General features: G+C 34.9%; 1 non-coding gene across 1 annotated transcript; it reads left to right on the top strand.

Moving 5' to 3' along the window:
- Window positions 1–603: 603 nt before the first annotated feature.
- Window positions 604–710, top strand: LOC111755493 (U6 spliceosomal RNA). Its single transcript, XR_002790042.2, has one exon. It is a non-coding gene; the product is annotated as a U6 spliceosomal RNA (small nuclear RNA).
- Window positions 711–9,670: the final 8,960 nt, after the last annotated feature.

Genomic DNA, 9,670 nt, shown 5'->3' with positions numbered 1-9,670 from the left:
CGGCCGGGAGCGGACATCGACAAAATAATGAAAAGATTTTCAGCATCACTGGTCTTTCAAGAGGTGCAAATTAAAATAACACTGAGATTCCATCTCACTCCAAAAGGAATGGCTAACACCAAGAAATCAACCGATAGCTAATGTTGGAGGGGCCATGGGATAAAGGAACCCTTCTTCCCCGTTAGTGAAAACCACTGTACAAACACTGTGGAAGTCGATGTGGAAATTCCTTTAAAAAACTAGGATTACAGGTCTCATTCCACCTAGCTATTCCCCTTCTGAGTATTTTCCCAGAAGAATTGGAAACACCGTATTACAGCAATATATGTACACCCATGTTTATTTCAGCACAAGTTGTAATAGCCAGATCTTGGAAGCAGCCCAAATGCACATCAACCGAGGAATGGATTAAAAAAAAAAGTGATACTTTTATATTTTCAGTTTTTATCTTATTGTAATTTGCAAGGTTGGAGATCAAACTCAGGCCTTCACCTGTGCCAAACAGGTTTTCCACCCTTGCGCTCCATCACCAACCCTGCTATGTTTACTTTCCATCATAATCCAATGATGATATAATTTTTATTCAATTAAAAAATAACTTCAGTGCTCGCTTCGGCAGCACATATACTAAAATTGGAATGATACAGAGAAGATTATGATGGCCCCTGTGCAAGGATGACATGCAAATTTGTGAAGTGTTTCATATTAAAAAAAATTAACTTCACATCTATAAGGGAGCCACAGAATGCATCACATGTGTCTGATTTTAGTCTGCAGTTGTTTTTCCCTAATGCAGTAGAATTCCTTCCTTTCTTTCTGTTCCATCTTCCTTTTGCCAGACAGTGGCAAATACTTTACCTTTTTGTGGGTACAGAGGGAGCAGGGCAAATTAAACTTAGCACCTCATGCTTACCAGGCAGGTGCTGAGTGACTGAGCTAAATTCTGGGACCCTTCTTTACCTTTTCTTGCTGTGGTTGATTCCTTCGTGCTGGTGCCAGCTTCAACTCCATGTACCATGGAGTGGGATGGGGCTTCCTGACCCTGGAGGCTTCATGTTGGTGATCGATTACTTGGTCTTCCTTCTCTGCTAGTTTGCAGGTCAGGAAACACCTGCTTCTGTGTCTGAAGATGCCACACTTTTCTTCAAAGTAGGAATCCTTCCCGGTCCCCTTTCACATCCCTTTGGCCTCTTCCTTGCACTCTTTTCAGGTTTTATACTTTTTCTAGGAGGAAGCATATGCAGAAAAGTGTTTACCTCATCTTTGGAGGATTCAAGATCACAAACTGAATTCTGAATCCAAAGTCCTTTGCTTGCTTTCTGCTTCCTCTGAGCCAAAGCAGTGAACCTTAATCCTTAACCAAGTTCAAGAAGAATGTCCATTGAGAAAAACAAGCATGCAAACAGGAACAGCTCTGGAAATGTCTCTATGACGTGCTCCGTCCTTAAAACTCTGATTTGCACATGCAAACCTCATGAAAAAGAGAAAGAGCTATAAAAATCTAAATCATTCTTCTACTAGAGTAATGGTTGTTGCGTCCAATTTTACCATTCACACCTAAGGGATTCTTTGATCTCATCTCCATGCACCAATTGCCATTCATCGTCACTGACATAACTGAACTTTCTTCCTTCTGGGATATTTCCCAGTTTTTACTTGGAGTCTTTGTGCTATCTATAGCAAGAAATATGCCTAGGCATACCTTTTTCAGACAATCACTTGCTAGATTTTAGATACTGATCTTTCCTTTGATTTTTCCCTTTGAATGGATTGTACTTCATTGTCTTTCTGCTCATATTTTTTTTCCTTGATGGTCCCAGCTTATTTGATTAATTTATACTTATATATTAGTAGGCACCTTTTATGAATTCTAGAAGTATTAAATGTATGAAAAGTCTTTAGCAGCTTATCGTCAGAAAAATAGTTCAGGCAGATATTTAATGCTTTGTGCCTGAAAAGTGACCACCGTATGTAGGTTTCTGCTTTTCAGAGCAGAGAAAAAGAGAACAGAATTAACTGATCTGTGCGGTCATTGCAGTGCCACAATCCCAGTTAATCAGATATGTACATGTGTGATCAGCCACATCATACACCCATCACTTTTAAAATGATAAGGAAGACTCATATCTGCAAAATACTAAATTATTGATGATTAAGTAGAGGCATGGTTGTGCTGCCTCTTGCATGGGTTTATAAAATATAAACAGCTAGGCTGTGTCATACACTAGCTGTTACACTCATCTTCTAGCCAATGGAAGCACGTCCTCTAAGAAGCTTTTATCCTCTATGCTATGTGGATGGTATCTTATATCGTGTGGCCGTATAACTTACTTTTACTTATTAAGAAAGCACATTTAACAATTTGAGCAAAAAAACACCACAGAATGAACATGCTGTAACATAAAGAGTGTATCTTATATCATTTGAACCTATAGTTTGCTGTGAATAATGTACTACTCCTTCGGCTTTGTTTGGTGAAATATCACCTATGCATGACATTCTCTTATTGACATAATAGTTAGGAATATTCCATAATAATTAAAGATTTAATTGGGGAAAAGCACAATTCAGGATCTCAAAAGAAACATTGGATAATTAAATAAAGAACTCTGTTTTACAATCTGTGAAATCAAAGAAGGAGGCAGGAATCCAGGATTCCTAGGCTGTCTTGTAATCATTTTTAACACTCTTTTATGATAGAATTAAGTATGACATAAATGGAAAATGCCAACAATAACACTGAATTTTTTTCAGCTTTTTCATTCAATTGGGTCTAAGGGATCTAGACTACTCCTGTTTGGGACCTATTTTCTGTCAAAACTCTAGTATTTCTTGGTTTGCATAACTAGTTATAATTCCCCTAGGGAATACACATGTTTAAGATACGCTCACTAAAACTCAGGAGATAAGCTGTTTTTTTCAGTAACTGCAGCGATAGCAGTAATAGGAAAATAACTGACTATAAATAGATGTTTAGAGAGAATTTTAAACTCTTTATTGAGTTCTCAAATGCTTTCTTCATTCAGTAGTGCAAATATTTAATTGCATTTCTCCTTCTCTGAATTGTAATCTTTTTATTTCAGAAAGTTTGCATGGTTACTGAATATCATATTCTACTTCTACATACAAAAGATGTGCTTTACAAAGTTCTCTGAAATAATACTCTAATATTTTTCATAGATTGTAAAATGTTGAGAAAGTTTAGTCTAAAGTAGCTAAAACTGCTTTTTATATTTTTAAGTTGCTAAAGTTTCATGGTATCTTTTATCTTGCTGCCATACTATTGAGTACCTGACATTGTGGGCAAATAATATTTAAATGAACTTTATGTAAATCTTATTGAAATCTATTGATTCTACTGATCACAGCACAATTTTCATGCTGGTATATAATTGAAACACTCATGAAAATGTATTTGAATATGAATTCTCAGAAAGTTAATAAACACATCAATATGTAATCAAAACTTCTACTTTGATATTTTACAAATAGTACATATACTCTTCCTCTATGTGTGTGTAGGCTTTTAAGAAACTATTAGATTTTCATCATTTATTCAATAGAGGATGCTTCTTTCATGTGTAGAATACATCTAGTAAGCTGGAAATATTCAGAATTGAAAAGTAAAATGCTTTTTTCATTAAAATAAAATGAGTCCTTTTGTCACATATGAAATTATGTTTGCCAGTACGTGCTTAAACATTTCTCAGAGTTGCATTCATTATGCGTACATTTTTTCTTCCTTTGAAAGCAGAATGTAAACATTTCTCATTCTCTTCAGAAACTCTATAATTTAAGTGCCAGTCTTATTTTCCTTTGATATCCTCTGACTAAGAAAATTATATTTTTTAGAAAACATAAGTTGCTTTCTGTTCATACTTTGTCTTAATCTATTTCTTGTGCTATAACAGCACCTGAGGCTGAGTAATTCATAAAGAACATAAATTAATTGCACATAATTATGGAGATTGAGAAGTTCAAACTCAAAATGTGGGGTTCATTGCCTACGCAGACCCTGGTATCTACTTTCAAGGGAGAAGCTTAAAAGCTCATCTTTTGGGTGGGGGATTTAACTTGGCGGTATAAGTGCCTAATTGGCAAGCATGCAGTATTGAGTTTGATTCCTGAAGTTCATCTTCATGTGGTAGGAGGAAAAAGGAAAAAACAGTGGAGAAGATTGTGCAATGCCTCTGTTATAAGGCTTTTTCCTCTTTCATGGGGACTCCAGTAGTATCACTTAGTCACCCCCAAATGCCTCAGCTCTAACTCTATCACATTACAACACCAACTTTTGCTGAATAATTTCAGCATATAACCTTTGGTGGATACATTCACAGCATAGCTCCTGTTCACTACTTAATATATTTATATATCTATTTCTGACCAATTAAACATATGTTTCTACATGTGTTAATATAGTTTCTGTTTAATCATTTCTCTCTATTGAAACCTTGGTATGGCAGCTAAAAGAGCCTCAATTATAAATCCTACTTTGCTCTTTCTATGTATTTTGATATTTGCTTTTCTAAAAATGAAAAATTATTTAACATATTTTAAAAGGTATATGATTTTGGAAATAACATCATAGAAAATTTTTTATTCTTGAAACAACTTACTATCAGCAGTGTAAAAAACTTACTATCAGCAATGTAAAAAACAAAAACCCCCAAAAGAAGAACCAGGTGGAGGTAGAGAAGAAGAAGGTGGTTAAAGCGAAAAAAGAATTGAGAAGTGTTATGCATGTGTGCAATTTTCCATGATGAATGTGATCATTACTGCAAACATGCACTAATAAAAACATAAGAAAATTATATTAATGTTCAAATTTTTATTTACTTAATTTAAATTTAATTTTCTAATTTAAAATCAAGAAACCAAGTTTCAGAGGATTTTATGTAGTTTTACAAGATCTTTTTTGTTTGTTTTTTCTTTGAATAGGCAAGCCCACAAAGAACTATATTGTTTTTAGGAAATCCTCTGAATACATTATTCGTCCTGAAATGTCTCCATCACTTAGGAAGTATTTTCTTGTGGAAGAACATTTGCATAGAGATTTTTCTAACTACCTGTCATTTAAATTGATGCCTTTTCTGTCAAGTGGTTGTCCTTAAATCTCAGAGGTTCCTGCTTATTATCCACATTGTTGTAAATCCATGTCTAAAATGACAGTTTTATCTTGTGAAAAGTCTGAAAATAATAAAGCTTGAATTAAGCATATTATTTAATACAGACCTCATTAATAATTTTAAATTTTTTGCAACCTGAGGAAGGCAAAAGATTTGATCCCATACACCAAGTCAACTTAAATACCTGTTGTTGTCTGAAATGCATTCCTGAGCAAGATGGAGACCAATCTCGTGCACCAGGAAAAAGTGACATTACATTGCCATTGAGATTGAACCTCTTATTTGTTACTGGAAATACACATGTACTCACTTGCCATCTTGGATCTGAATCTTCTGGTACCAGTGCTACAGAAAAACCAATATCAAACCAAATGGAAGGCTCTTTGCACCAGGAGCTAGAAGGCAACTGTATATTATGCTAGCAGGCTGATGGGAATCCCAGTTCCAAATCTTCAATGTTGAGGCAGTTTGGGGTTCAGTTTAAATACAGTTTGCAAGCAGGAAGTACAGGGATTTACATAATTGGTTACATGGATTGAATTAAGTCATATATTGTCAGATAAATGGACTCTAAATACATTTCCTTAAAAAGAATTGTTTATCATAATATAGGAACATCCTGGGGATGAGAGGAGGTGGTTCAGGTGGAGGAAGCAGAGCTAAAAAGTACCTTTGATTGCTTTAGTTCACCCCAACCAAAGTCTGTAAAGCCAGGTGGAAACAATATATTTTCTTCATGAAGGGAAACATAAACTGAGAATAGTCAAATTGCGCAACATATTATCAAAAGAAAAGCAGCTGGACCCAAGCAGGCAAGACTGAATTTAGCAGGGTGTTTATGTGATAGGCAGCAACAGCATAGGCAGAAGTTACTGTTTGATTTTACATTTCTACTGCATGTCTATAAGCTTGTTACTCTGTGAGTCCTTATCCTATAATTGTACCCAACACCAGGACCCATGCTGGCTAGCACAGAAGAGCTAGTGCAGGAGTAAATGGAAGGATGAACAGAACACCAACAGTTGGTAGTTCCCTTTAGAAACTTCTGTTTAGCTAAAGATTAATACTAATCAAAAGTTAAGCAGCCAGAATTCCTTTACTTCCTAAATGTTTTCCTTAGTGTATCTCACACTTGGGGAGCATGGTGGCTAAGCTAAATGGTCAATTTGACTGTTATGGAGTCTCTCTATCCTTTTTGTGTGGCTGTTACAGAATTTAAAAGACTGGACAATTTTTTAAAGGGAAGAAAGTTATTTCTCACATTTCTGGAGCTAGAAGACCAAAATCAAGGTGTTAGTGCCCAGGGATGGACTTTTTCTAACTTGTTCCCTTTTAATAAGTAGAGGTGAATTTTACCTTATGGTTCTGGAGATCAGAAAGTCCAAACCCATTGATGGTCACAGGTATCTCCCATTGCTCCAACTAAAACCTTCCCTGGATAAGAGATACTACACAAAGAGGCTGAGACCCAGGAACAGACTCACTGGGTAATGACCTGGTCTCATAAGAACAAACTCAGACCTGCAAGAAAGCTATGAACCCCTCTCAAACACCTTCCCCTTACTGCCACATTGACAGTCACATTTCCACATTAATTTGAGTGGGAAAACCTATATCTGAACTGTAGCTGCATTCCACAATGGGAAGAAAATGGAAATGCTAAAGGTGAGCAGACACTGAACAGTTGCATGGTAGAGGACCCACATGACCCCAAAAACACCAGTACCTTCCATTAGATTAACTAGCAACACTGTTCCTCTAAGGGAGAATTAGTTTCTAACACATGGATTTTACATTACTCATTGAAACAATAGCACCAGAGTAACCTGGTGAGGACTTTCTTCCTAAAACAGATTTTTTTGATGTTGGTGAGCGAATAGACAACTTGGCTTGATTTCTAGTGTTAGGGTTTTGTGCTAAGTGGCAATAAATAGTCATGGTTAGTTATTTTTAAATAAATGCTTTCTGACCCGTTATACCAGAATCAATTGTAGGAGGATGAAATTTTGAAAGACTGGCATTTCTCCTATGCAGGCAGAGGTAGTTAACTACGTAGCTACACGGCACAGGTTACTGAGCGTGGTGACACACACCTACAGCCCTCAGACTGTGGAAGATTGGGGGAAGAGGATCACAAATTCAAGCTCAGGCTGGGTAACTTAACCACTTAGTGAGACCTAAAAAAAGAAGTTAAAAAATGCTGAGTACATAGCTCCCTGAGAAGACCCCTGAGTTCAGTCCCCAAACAGCAAAACAGACAAACATACTGCATGTTTAATATTGGTATACTGAGAACTCACACTTAAAGGGCATAAAAAGAGAAAATCTGATTAAGCTGTATAGTTGACTTCTCCTTGTATAGAACTGGAAATTGTTTTTAAAAAGTAAAATCAGATCAGATTTCCATTTCAACTTCATACAATTGTGAACTTCTACTAGAAGAGCTTTTAAAAAAATGATCAAATTCAAAATATTTCAGTATGGTATAGAAGTTTCTTAACTTTTTCTATAGTCACTTCTTGTGATAAATGTTAAAGATTTTGTTCTCTACGTTGGCTAGTAACAAGTATTTGTTATTTTAGCTATGTTTAAGTTTTAAAAACTCCTTAAAATTCAAATATACTAATATTGAATGAAAATAAAGTTCTTGTTTGGGAGGAAATTTTGATCTTGTAAGTTTGATTTTTTGGTTTCTTAATCTTTCTGCCAATTCTTGATATGTGTGGCTTCTGCTCTTCAACTATTCCTACTAAGCTGGAGGCTAATGGAATATTGATTTCTTTTCTGCAGTCATGTTTCTTGGATATTGAAAGCGTTTTTTAGATCAAATGATGTATTAATTTTTAACTGTGAGGCATTGGATGAAATGAATTGACATGCTGAGATATGAGGAAAATTTAAGATATATTATGTGGAATATGTATAGGAAGGGCAACTCAGCTGTCAAAATTTCTCATCAACATTTTTGAACGAGTGCAGTCCTTTGAGTTTGTGGTCCAATTATGTTTAAAGAAGTTTATTTACCCAGAGTGCAGGACACAAAAAGTGATAGAAAAAATACGTTGCAAATGCTACAAGTTTCATTTTTGGGTGGGCTACCAGTTAATTACCAGCATGAGATCTCGATATTTCTTTATACAGAATACTCAAATAGCCATTTTTAAATATAGGGGCTCTTCCACATTTCAAAAGTTTTGTAAATGTTTTGTGAGCAACTACTATTTATAACCACTTTGCAAATTTAGAAACAACAGATAAAATAAAGCTGTGAGAAAATATTTCCTTTCATTTTGCATTGCAGCAATCATGCTTTCTTCCACCTTGGCATGCACATTTTCTATGAGTTTCTTTTTAAAAAGGCATATCGTGCAAGTGTTAGTACCGTGAGTTTTGAGGTGAAGAGTAGACAGACATGTGCTCCCCATACATTTGTAAGCTTCTAGGTAAATGGGTACAAACAACGTGTCTCTAACTAGTTGGAGTTTATGAATTACGAACTACTATGAGTTTATAAACTGTTAAATAAAATATTTGCTTCAGTTTTTGAAACAACATTATCATGATGCAGACAATGATAATACTTGTTAAATGATTGTTTGTAACAATGGAAATGTTAATGTCTTCACCATGAGGGGTTGCATAAAATAAATGAAATAATGCCTAATGTTAACCCCAAATATATTTTCAGTGGTAGATATCCATGGATCCAGCTACCTGGGAGGATAGGACAGGAGGATCATATTAGGCCAGAAGTTGTGGTCAGTTTGGGTAACACAGGAAAACAAGTCATAAACAAATAAACAGAGAAAGTGAAGAAAGCAAGAAAGAAAGAAAGAAAGAAAGAAAGAAATCCTGAATGACACAAAGTGTACCATATTATTAATAAGAATGTAGTTTATAGGTATTGATAAGTTGTTCATATTTATGTATGTCATAAGATTCAAAACCAAAGATTGAATATTTTCTGTTCTTGAATATATTTCATTTTTCCTGTTCATTATTCTGTTCTTGAATATATTTTCATTTGCTAAAGGCAAATTTGTCTTGGCTTTGCAACTTTGTAGAAATAAATATTCCATTGTTTTTGCTTTTCCATTATTTTTATGACAATTAATCCAACAAATTTGAAATGTCCATGTCATGTTTGTTGTTGTAAGCTATTAAATTGATTTGGATGATACACATTTGATATAATGCTCTCAAGGTGCTAATGTGCTGGGCACTTAGTTTCATAGCAAACACAGGGCCTGCTAAAATATCATAACTCAAGTATATAAGGCTGTCTTTGTTTCTCTCAGAAGCTATCTTCTGTCTAGAATGACAAATAGATGGTGAATTAATTTTATTTTCACATAAATGTTTACAAAAGATGAAAATTTTAAATGGAAGTACATATCCATGATTACCTTTTTGGAAACTGCTTTCAATACGATCCTAAAACCAGACAATTTCTGTTTACAATTATCTCCTTATTTCTCAAAAATAAAGAAAAAGAAAAACATAGTATTAATGCAAAGAAAGCATAATCAGAAGTCTTTTATTTA

The sequence above is a fragment of the Cavia porcellus genome, unplaced genomic scaffold (genome assembly GCF_034190915.1).
Source record: "Cavia porcellus strain 051 isolate PalLab524CR breed Dunkin Hartley unplaced genomic scaffold, mCavPor4.1 scaffold_9, whole genome shotgun sequence".
NCBI classification, from domain to species: domain Eukaryota; kingdom Metazoa; phylum Chordata; class Mammalia; order Rodentia; family Caviidae; genus Cavia; species Cavia porcellus.
Note: the sequence above shows the minus strand (reverse complement) of the source record. Positions and strands in the feature narration are given on the sequence as shown.